Here is an 11,616-nt window from a genome sequence, read left to right on the forward strand (position 1 = left end):
AGCCTCTGTCATGGAGCTGCCTGAAGCCTCCATCATCATTTTCAGTGGGTGTTGATGTGTCTCTGAAGCCTAAAGGCTGAATCAGTGGCTCTGTAGTCACTGCTTGTATGCAGAACATGACTCTCCATTTGCTTCCTTCAGTCCTGGTACAGCTGTGTGGAGCAACCCATGGATGAGTGGACCTTTGAGCTGTCCTGCATAGAAAGAGAAAAGAAAGGAGCGATTGCATTCACCACCAGATACTCTCTGAGATGCACAATCCACATGCACATATGTTCCCCTCCCACACTTGCAGTCGCTTCAAAGCAGTGTGTTGGCATGGAGAAGAGGCAACCAAAATTAAATGCCCTTTACCTTGTTTGCCCATCTGCTGGTTTTTTTAACTAGAATGTTATTTTTCTAGTAAACTGAACAGCACTGAGATTTGAGTGAGAAAGTTTGTCTTTATAAATGTGAACATGAGAATTAAGTTCACAAATACATGTTCTGCTGCAGATTCATGATAGACATATTTTGTATCTTCAGAGTTCTTCCAAACCCTTCCTGCTTTATTATCCCTCTTGTTAAATGAATGCATGCTGTCGACAAAATTATAGAGGGAGTTTGAAATAAATTATTATAAATACACCATCATTCTGCTTAGATAAACAAAGCAGTGCATATGTCTTACCTTAAAGATTGCTGCTGTTTTCATGTTGTCATCTCCCAGCTTGCAGACAACTCACCAGCCCACCGTCTGGCCCCAAAGGATCAGCCAGGTTCCTTCCCTCCTCTCCCCTCCTCACAGGCACTCCCATTCCTGCCTTCTGCCTCTACACCTCTCCAAAAAAGCATGTGGGAGCACCGTATGCTGGTGATGTGCCCTGCTCCCTATGCCATCACAGAATCATAGAATGGTTTGGGGTGGAAGGGACCTTAAAGACCATCTAGTTCTAGTCTCTTCCAAACCTCCTGCCATGGGCAGTAGCACCTTTCACTAGACCAGGTCACTCAAAGGTTCATCAAACCTGGCATTGAACACAGCCAGACAGCTGCAGTTGGTACTGTATTCTTTCACTTGTGGGAAATATGAAGTCAAATGAGAAGGGAGGATATCAAACTAAAATCTGGAAATGTGATGCTAGATAATTTACATGTTTTGATTTACTAGCTTAGTGTGATGTCATCCTCCACACGTTTCCCTGAATTTTTCCAGGATGTTCACAGGCAGAGGAGCTCTCTGGATTCTTTGCTGCTGTGTGGTACCAATTTACTATCATTAGTCCAAAACATTTTCTTTCCATTTTATATTTGTAGGAAATTGCCTTACTTTTTGAGCAAGGTATATAACCAAGATCCAAAGTTTCATTTGATTCTTTTCATCTTTCCATTCTTATCTTCAGCAACCCTATGGGCTGGAAATACAGTCATTCTAAATGGAAGCATATAATCTTCAAAAATTGCAAGTTACAGTAATGTCATGTTCGTTACTTAATGCTGGTGAGAGGATTAGCTTTTATTTTTTTTTTTTTTACATATACCACAACTACCTAGCTTTTACCTTCCAAGTGTTCAAAACTACCACTTAGCAGAGAAATTTCAAGCAATTCACTTGTGCATTTTCCTGATAACTGATTTCATCAAGTATTTGTATCTGCGTTTAAATATGTCAATACATCTATCTGAGGGGTAGTTTATTTAAATTGTGTGTCAATCTGTAAGGCTTTAATTCAAGACTGAAATGTGTTCCTAATATATTTACATCAGCTCAGACATCTATGTCTGGCTTAATGCAGGAACTATTCGTGTCTATAGCTCATGTCATACAAGATCTCACGTTTTCATAAAATCACATCTATTCTTAAAATCTCTGATGTTTTCACATTGAAGGAACATTGTGTGCTACTAATAATGACAGTGACAACTTGAACGGTCCTTTCTGTCTTCAGGCACTTTCAATGCAGGGGTTTGTGCCCACAAAGAACAGTGAGAAAACTCTCCTGACTTCTGTGGGAACAGAAATAGTCTCTGATATCATTTAACCTCATTTTTCTTTGCTCTTGTCTTCAACGGTTAAGTACATTTTAATGTCCCCACTTCGCCAGTGGGGGCAAACTGATAAAAATGGAGATGTTTACATGTACTGTTCTCTGAGAGACAGCATTAGAATATGGGCTTAACTCAGGGAAGTTTTGTGGCTCCTGTAAACCTCTTGCATTGTGAGTCAATGTCTGTGTCTCTTATTTCTATTTTAATTTTCTTCGGTTCGTACATTTAATTTAGACTACTAGCAGATGTAATCTGCTCCGTATATCTATTGCTGGTGCTAGACATAGCAAGAGCTGATGGTGTTTTGACAGGCAGACAAACAGATTTACAGTTTTAAATTGAAAATTTTATCCTTTGGAGCTATTATAAGAACTTGGTTAAAACACTAATGGGATATTAAAGTAATAGTATTTTGACTTCTCCTGACAAGTATGGCAAATTTTCTGAGTGACAGTTCAGCAAAAGAGATTCCAACCTCCAAGTATAATTTTCAAAGGGACATTTTACAAATTAACATTATAAAACAATCATTGGAAAAGCGTCTTCCTGATAGTAAATGGAAGGTATATCTATTCCAAATCCACTGTACAGTACATTGTTAAATCAGTGGCTATGTTTCCAGACACAGCAGCATTTTGAGCTTAGTCCTGCTTTAATGAATAGAAGGATTTCTTTCAACTTTATAGAATCTGAGGCCAGAACAAGCTCATTTTTGTGGTGGGAGGATGCTGAGCTAACAAACTGGCTAATTTGAGAACATACCTACGCACACACGCGTAGTAAATTCAATAGGGTGCTAATTTTAGCTGATGTGAGCTGGGAGCAAGCCAGTTGTGGAAATGCAAGGTTTTTACTTGTTAGCTTCCTTGTAGTCTGCCTTGCATATGAGTAATGAGTGGGTTTTTTCATACTTTCCTGATATTCCTTTAGCTTGGGGAGTTGTTAGTTTCCTTTGGTCTGCTTCGGAAGGGAAAATATAATATATAAATGGATGATGAGTGATGAGGTGGATAAAATGTATGCTTATGGGCTGACCTGGATGGAGCCTTTCCTAGGAATCTCCTTGAATGTATGGATGTGTGAGAGGGCAAAAAGAGAGACTGCACATTTGTGGATAAAGGGCAGGTGAGGCTGGGAGAAGGACTGAGTAGCTCAGAGGTCTCAGAACTGGGGGCTTCCCACTGATGCTGTAGCAAACCTACCCTGGAGAGATCATCATTCCCACCTGCAGCACAATAATACAGTCTAGATATTCTTTGGTTAGGACATTTCTCATATCTAGAATTCAGTCAAATGGACTTTTACTCTACTTTTGTCATGTTCACAGCATCATTTAGTCCCAAAAGAAAGACCTGCTGTATGGGACTTTTCCTACTCTCTTTGCCAAACCTATTCCTTTCTCTGTCTTTAAATAAGATGGTTAGGTGTGATTTCTTTCCTACTCTTCATTCCTAATGAGTTGCTACAGGCAATATGGAAATTGCTCCATTTGATCCCTACTTCTCAAATGGAAGATTATGTTAAAGAAATGCTGAGAATGTGACTAAGGAGCTTGTTCTGTTTGAACATCATTATGTGCAAGGATGGTTTAGTTAACATCTTGTTCCTTTCATTTCTGTTTCTTCTCCCCAGACTCATGTTTGTATATTTTGTATTCAGTGTCTTGTCTGACCACGTAGCAGTTGCTCTCTGCTGAAAACACTTAAACTGGCTGCTGTTTCATAAGCCTGTCTATCATTCTATTTTCATGGCCTTTCTTCTTCAGCAGTGTTAGAGGTGGAAGTTTTTCTAATGATTTGCTAGACAAATCCTAGCTTTCCAGTAACAACTGGACGTCCTTAAATTACAAACAGGTACTTGAGTTGTAAAACTGTTGACAACATTACCTGACATGCAAGGAAAATTTCCGGATGTCCCTGAGCTATTTTAGTTAATTTCTGGCATTGTACTTTCTTTAACTATTTATATTTAAGCAACTTTTATTTTTACATGGATAATTAGGTGGAACTGGTTTCTGCTTTGGCTTGGACTGGGAGCTCATTAATATGCCTCTTGGGAGGCATCCTGTCTTTTTGCTTGTCTTTGGAGTGCCCAGCAAGGAAGAACTTCTCAGGCTACGGTTACTAGTGATGAGAGTTATCATAGAGTTATTATAGCATTGTCTCGCCGCTTACTCATAGTCAATGTGCTTTATCTTAACAGCATTTAAGATGTGATTGCTTTTCCTAGATTAGTACAAAGGGTTCTGTGTAGATTAGGAATATAGAACTGTTAAAGGGCTATAATGCAGAGCCACTATGTGAATGCCATTGGGCTACTTAATATGGCAAATATTGTAAATTTTTTTTCAGATGTTTAAAATGCTGTAGTATATGCCCTTCCTGAATGTTCATACACTGGTAATTCACGTGTGTAGTTAGGCATTAACCACAGCATGTGTGGTCAGTGTCTATTGTTTTTGTATTGCTTTTGCTCTGTCTTTCAATGTCATGTCCTATGAAACCTCACAGTGATTCAGCCTCTTGCTGAATTCAGGTCTCTTGCACCATAATGGTGGGAAATCTCGATCAGTACCAAATGTCATGTTTCATTTAATGTGTGTCATGCTGGGCAGGAAATTAATTCTTTTTTGGGGAAAAAATCCTATTTCACTTTGGTCAGAGATTTTCAGATGTGTTGAAGTGTTGCATTTGATTCCTGTTTGCATATGGACATTGGAATTTCTCCATTGAGGATCTTGTGTTACCTCAGTCTTCAGATGTTTATTGCCGTTTGATCTTCACGGTCTTCCTCATCAACCATGCTGATTTTATGGCTAAAATTCTGCTGGTTGTTACTTTCCTCACTTGAGATGCTAGATGCATTAAATGAGACCAAACTGTTCTAAAGAAGGTATTTCTTGGTCTTTTTAGTGTAGGGCAGTTTATGTCCTTTACACCTCATCAGAAATCAAGGTTGTCTCAATGTGAGTAGCCATGACTTGAAGAGGTGCCGCCAGGAAGGCAGCCCCAGACTGCAGCTTATCATTTACTCTTCACCTGTTCCAAGGCCAAACAAGGGTTGGCGGCCTCTCACATCTGAAGTGAAACTGTATCATGGGAGAGCTTCCTGGTAAGTCCAAGCCTTATGCCTGGGGGCGAAGGTGTCTCCCTTTCCTAATGCTAAAATGTTATTGCACAATTTATAAAGCTAATCCGCTCTGCCCTCTGCCCTCACAATGGGTATTTCACCATATGTGAGGACTAGCCCAGAGGACACCTTTGTGGCTGGAACCTTTAAACCTGTCAGTTGCTGTATTTCACTTAGGAGGTTATGTGTGTCCCTGTTTCTTGGGGAGGAACCTTTTTATGGTTTGAATAATTGACTGGATCATATCTGTAGCTCTTCACTGTAGCTTCGATCAATCCAGAACATTATTCTCCCCTTTCAGCTTCAGTGTAAGTGCAACTTCAGCACTGGTGAGGGAGATCTTGAAATCTGAGGAGCTGAGGAGCTCCTTGCTCTCTCCCACACCAGCTTCTCTCTCCCTCACAGGAGAAATATAGGCAGGCCTGTTATTTCAGGGAAACATTACTCAAAGGCAAGAAATACTTTTTCCTTTCCTTGATGTTATGTCATAGGTCATACCTTTGTCTTGTCATACCTTCACAATTCTCTCCTGTAAATATGGAATTAGTGGGAACAGTAGATTGTGTAGTTTAAACTTTACCATTTGTACTAAACATTATTATGTAATACTTGCCACTTCTTAGCAATTGCTTATTTTTGATAGCCAGCAATATGGGTATTTTTTGGAATGTCTCTAGTTGAACACCCCAAAATTCCATATGAGCAGAATGCTTTTATATTGAGTTGTTTTTGTTGAGGTGCCTGTTAGTTTTGCCTTGGTAAGATGAAATGTGAACAGAATTTAATGGTGGGATTTGTTTCACAATGGAAGTCTCAAATGGGAAAAGAGATTAAGCAAAAAGGAAACTAGAAAAGCAGGATTCCTGGGGATGCTGTTCCTGGTGTAGTGAGAGAATGTATCATTGGTGTGTATTCTGATTGTGATGACTTACAAGATGAAGACCTGTGGAAGCATGCAAACCATGCCTTGGCTATGAACAAAAGTACTTTGCAGATATTCAGCTTTATCTGTTCCAGTCTCATAACAATGGAAGTTGATGCAAGCTCTAATAACTATGATAAAATGACTTCTTGGATAGAGTTGGGGACAAGGGGACACTGTTACCCAGAATATTGCTGTATCCAGGTGAGGTTGGTAAGGTCTGGCTAGGTGGACAGCCAGAGGAGTAGTTCAACAGGTACAAATGCAAAGCCCTGCACCCAAGCAGGAGGAGCCCCAGGCTGGGGACTGGCAGGCCAGACAGCAGCTCTGTGGAAAGGCTCTGGGGGTGTGGTGGGCAGCAAGCTGGGCACCCACCAGCAGCACACCTGGCTGCAGGAGAGACCACACTATCCTGGGCTGCATGGATGAAAGCATGCCCAGATCAGGGAAAGGAATTGTCTGCCTCTACTCAGCAATCCTTTCACCACTTTCAGATACTCCAGTTATACCAGCAGCACCCCACTCCCTCCAGTGCAGGAGGAACATCAGAAACCTGTAGTGAGTTCAGTGTTGAGTCACCACAGCCATCAGGGCTGGAGCATTTGCCCTCTGAGGAGAAGCTGAGGGACCAGGTTTCATTCAGGCTCAAGAAAAGGTGGTTTTGGAGGTGGTTATGGAGTTGGATTCTTCACAGTGGAGAACGGTGAGAGGGTGAGAGGCAATAGGAATAAGTTGAAAGAGCAGTGGTGCAGAATGGCTTGTTCCCCACGAGGACAGTCAAGCAGTGGAAGATGTTGCTCACAGAATCTGTGTAGACTTTCTCCTGGAAGGTTTCCAATACTTTTTAGTTCACAGCCCTATGGACTCAGGTCTGATCCCATAGCTGGTCCTGATTTGAGCAGGAGGCTGGAGTAGAGATTTTCTGAGGTCCCTTCCTTCCTGAATTGTTTTGTGATGGCATGAAATTCCAATTTTCAGTTTGGAAAATTCACTCAGTGGCAGAGGTACTGGGTGTAATTTCTTGCTGTGTATAGATCAATATATATTTTTCTCTGCAATTACTTTTACTATATGAACTTAAGAAACACTGATTTTGTGGGTTTGCCAGGGTGTGATGGTAGGGGACATTAAAATTTAATTTGACTTTCCAAAAATGTGTGCTGTCATCGAAGTCAGTGGCACTACTCAAATGGATGCAGGTGCTACATATTAACACAGGTCCACCTTTCCTGGAGCTTGTGTTAGTAGTACATTTGGCATTTTGGTTAATAATGAGAAATTCTGCTGGTAAAATAGTCATTCCAGTCCAAAAATCTGGTGTGAAATGACCCTTGAAAGAGAATTGGAGAAACTGCCTGACAGTCAGTACAATACCTTTGATGGGTCACATATCAACATTGTCTGTTAAAAACACCAAGAAAAATAATCATGTGCTTACACTGTGAAATCCTGAAGCCATACTCACTTTATCCATGCCCTATGGAATCATCTGCTGTTTGCTGGTATGAACAAAAGGACAAATGTTGGTACAGATGAACACTTGATCCAGTCCCTGCCATACTGCTTTAGCCTTTGAATGTCAAAGCTCCTACCTACTTTTCTTTTCAATTAATCCATGTTAAAATGTGCTTTACAACAAATCCAGTGTTTTTAAGGGTCTGCTCTGGATATGTTTGGACTGGTGTTCTCAGTAATAAAAGCACGTAAACATGCATTAATCCTGCTGACAGGGGTTTTCAAATACCTCTGCTGATTTGGAGTTCCCCAGGTTCTGTCATCTGCCTCCTGACCTCTGAGAGAGGGAGCGACCACCCTCTGGCCACTTCATGAAGTCTGAAATTAGTCACCTGAAATAAGGCTGTTAAACTTATTGGTGATTCGTTTTAAAATCCTATTTTTTTTGTACTTAAAATTAAGCATGACACTTTTGTTAATCATGTGCAAATCTTTGTTGACTTGTTGGCTGTGAACATTTTCATAGTTGTATGGGTTGGTTGTGTAATCAAGGTTTTGTTGTTTGGGAAAAAATGTAATTTTAAGGAAAATATTTATGGTTGTACTTAACGACAACGTGTAGGAATCGGCATGAAGCTAAAAAGGCAATTTATTAAAAAATAAACATTTAGTTATTCCTTGCTGCATTTAATATGAGTTCTGTTGGCCATTTAATGTGAGTTCTGTTTGCCTTATATTTGCCAGCAAGACTTAATTCTTTATTTCATAATTGTGTTCTTTACTTATTTATGGAAACAGACCCAATGAGGTGATTCATGAGTGCTTCTGATGGTTTTGGTGAAATCAAAATTAAAGAGTATGGAAAATTTAGCTTAAATCAGAATGACACCCTTAGTAACAATCTCTCTCTTTTGGGAATGCTTCCATCTTTGGATCACTAGCGTTGTTGGTTGTCAGAGTAGCCTCTTAGCTGTTCATTTAAGGTACCAATTAGTAGTTGAAGACTCTCAGGAGAGACTTGGTCTTACTTGTAGTGCCCTGAGAGCCAAAGTACAGATTAGGAGCTAAAGATCAGGCACTTGGATTTGAAAGTCTGGTCTTTGTATGGGAGCCAACAATGATTTCTGAAATTCTGCAGCATGAAATAAGTGCATAAGATTAAAATTATGGTGCTCATTGGACTGTAGGGGTAGATAATGGTTGTTTCTTCCATGTTCACAGGATGGCACCAAGGGAGGAGGTAGTGGTGCCTTTCCTTGGTTCCATCTTACTCTTTTCTTTAAGTTCAAGCCTGTAGCTCCGTTAGAAGGAAGAGAAAGAGAGTGGGTGTTGTAATAACAGGTAGGCTTTGAGACAGGCAGTTCTGGAAGTTGCTTAAAACCATTGAGATAATTTTGTCAAGACACTGTCTGGTTCACCAGTAAATGCTTTGGAAGAAAAAATCAGATCACTTCTAACTTCCCTCATTTGCTGCGTGAGTTACTCTGCAGATTGCTATCTACACCATCACACCTGTGTTCTCTTGTTCTATTTCCTGTGCATAGAGCAAAGTGCATCAGAGAAATTGTAGGTGAACAAAATCATGTTTAGAGACATCAGCTTTTTCTTGTCGTGTTTTGAGTGCAGAATTCATGCTGAAGCAAAAGAATTAAGTGTAGAGTCTTGAGAGCAGGCAGAACAAAGCCAACCAGGCAAAGTGCAAAAGAGATGCTCTGGTGTCCCTGGAATATGAAAAGTGAGGTACTGAGCACAGTGGCATCATGCCCTCTTCTCCTGGCCTGGGTAGCTTAATCCTATTTGATATAATACAGTTTATGAGAAAGATTCTTTTTAGGCATCTGATTGAGGTGACAGCAGTTCTCAAAAATACCACTTCACCAGCAGAGGAAAAGGGGAATTACCACTGAATGATGAGAATGGCTGGGTGACTGCAGAGAGGGTGAGCAGAGCACATGGCGGGGCAGGGAGAGAAAGAAAAGCAGATCAACTTCATCCTTTTTTCATACCTGAGGATGTTTTTACATTCTTTTTGTTCAGCGTCAGTTTGTGGATGTGGGTACATGGACGGCCCTGGTGAGTCATCACACTCCTGAAAGTTGCAAGGCAGAGGAGTCTTTAGCATTTGGGGACTGATGCTTTCTGACAGTTTTGTTGATGCCTCTGGAAATATTGATGCAGTTGACCTTTGTGCAGTCATGTAGCTGTAGATTAAGAAACGTGCAGTGGAATATCTTCAACATAAACTGGAAATACGAAGCAAAGACTTATACTAAAAGAATGACAAGCTAAAAATAAGTGAAACAAAGTTGTTGGTAGTTCTTTTTTTTTTCTCCAGATATGCCAGAAATTTGGTTGTTAGCAAACATAAGGTGAATATTTCCATTAAGAATAATAATAAAGATTTCTAAATTATCCAGGAGTAGGGTAGAACATGTGACTTAAACAATTTTTAGGCCATGTAAATTCATTGTCAAGTACATTTTGCAAGATTTTATAGACAATTCTGAAGCAATTCTGTAACTCCTTCTTTGGGATCACAAAACATGTAGAGGCAGAAGTACAAATAAGAAATTAGTTCTCATGATTTCTGTAGACTGGAATTTTATTGGTATGGAAGCAGCACAGTTACAGAAAAGACTGAAGAAAAATACTTTTTCTATATGTAATGCAATGCATAACTTTCATTTGTTTATTATTTTTTCTTTTCTTTTCAACTTCCTAAACAATTTTTATACTTGGCATGTATTGAACAACACTTTTAAAAATAAAGCAGTAAAGAAATAATGGAAAATTCTGATCTTGTTATTTAAAGCAAATTAATCTTTTAATTGCTTGATTGATAGATTAGAGATACATTTTTACTTCCTTTAAGGCTTTTGTAAGCCACGTTATATCTTTCAGCTGTGTAGGTTTCCAGTTCGCTAATACATTGTGCAGGTTGAGCATCCTTGTTCTTTGCCACTGTATGGTTGAAACCCAGAAACAGTAGCTTTGAATATTCTGATACATCAGGAAGCGCCACATCATTTGATTGTTTGATTGCTGCAGTATGAAACAGCTTAGTCTTTTTTGTGTACATTTGCTTGGATGTTTGCAATTCATGGCACTTTCAACTTTGCTAGCTGTGTAATCTGCCCAGCTCTTCCCGTAGTGCTCCGGCACAAATACTGACAGTATGATCAGTGTGGAGACGTGATTGTGACAGCACAAAAGCTACAGTGTGTGCATAAAAGGAGCCAAATAAATTATGCACAATTAACGCAGCCATGTTTCAGGGAGATCACCAAACCATGGCTAAAAGCACGCTTTTGTGTAATTACCTTGTTATTTTCTCTTTGATTTGTGTTAAACTGGTTTTTGTTGTTATTAAAGAAAAAACAGTTGCAGTAGACTATTAGCTGTAAAGAATTCACCTTTAATAATATAATTGATAACTTATTAGTGTAAGTCACTATTAAATTGTGAAGCAATGGAAAGTTCAAAACGTTGTGATGGAAGACTGCTTGGCTTTGAATATGTTAAATCCAGCCTAATAGGAATAGGTTTTGATGATACAGCAATAAATCCAAGGTTCATTTAAAGGTTAAGTGAACAATTACCACAGAAATTTCTTTCTTGATGCCCAAGAGGAGCACAAAGTTACCAGAACTAGGGTTTGGAGCCAGCACTTCTGGCAAGGGATTCAAGCATCTCTTTCATGGGACTGCTGAATGTGGCAAAACAGACTCTTAATAGGTAAGCTTTCTCTAGCAGGGCTGGGAGAGAAGTGAGTCAGGTTCTGCAGAGCTTCCACATTTGCAATGAATTATGTATGCTGTGGTTTCACCCCAGCCAGCAGCCAAGACTCCTTAATTCCCATTCTAGCCACTGTAAAGAAAGTTAACTCTACACCAGTCAAAACCAGCACATTGTGTGATATGTAGTCTTTAATCTTTCAGTTTGCAGGGTAACCTGAATATCCATTTACCCTAACTGAATATATGTGTATAATTACGTTGGCATCAAGGCAGAAATTAGATTTTGCAATTCCAAGTATCTGGCATTACCACACATCCCAGTTGGGTTGTGCTCTGGCGAGGAGA

The 11,616-nt window shown here is 39.7% G+C and overlaps 1 protein-coding gene across 14 annotated transcripts in view; it reads left to right on the top strand.

Moving 5' to 3' along the window:
* Window positions 1-11,616, top strand: part of HIVEP1 (HIVEP zinc finger 1) — a 127,869-nt gene that overhangs the window by 75,518 nt on the left and 40,735 nt on the right. The window contains exon 1 of one of the 14 annotated variants that reach the window (XM_086902093.1): window positions 10,799-10,846. The exons of the other annotated variants lie outside the window; for them this stretch is intronic. The gene's annotated coding sequence lies outside the window, so the exon portion shown is untranslated. Of the gene's footprint in view, window positions 1-10,798; window positions 10,847-11,616 lie in introns of those variants that run through there. 14 annotated transcript variants of the gene reach the window in all.

Source organism: Cyanistes caeruleus, chromosome 1, assembly GCF_971803275.1.
Source record: "Cyanistes caeruleus chromosome 1, bCyaCae1.hap1.1, whole genome shotgun sequence".
Classification (NCBI taxonomy): Eukaryota; Metazoa; Chordata; class Aves; order Passeriformes; family Paridae; genus Cyanistes; species Cyanistes caeruleus.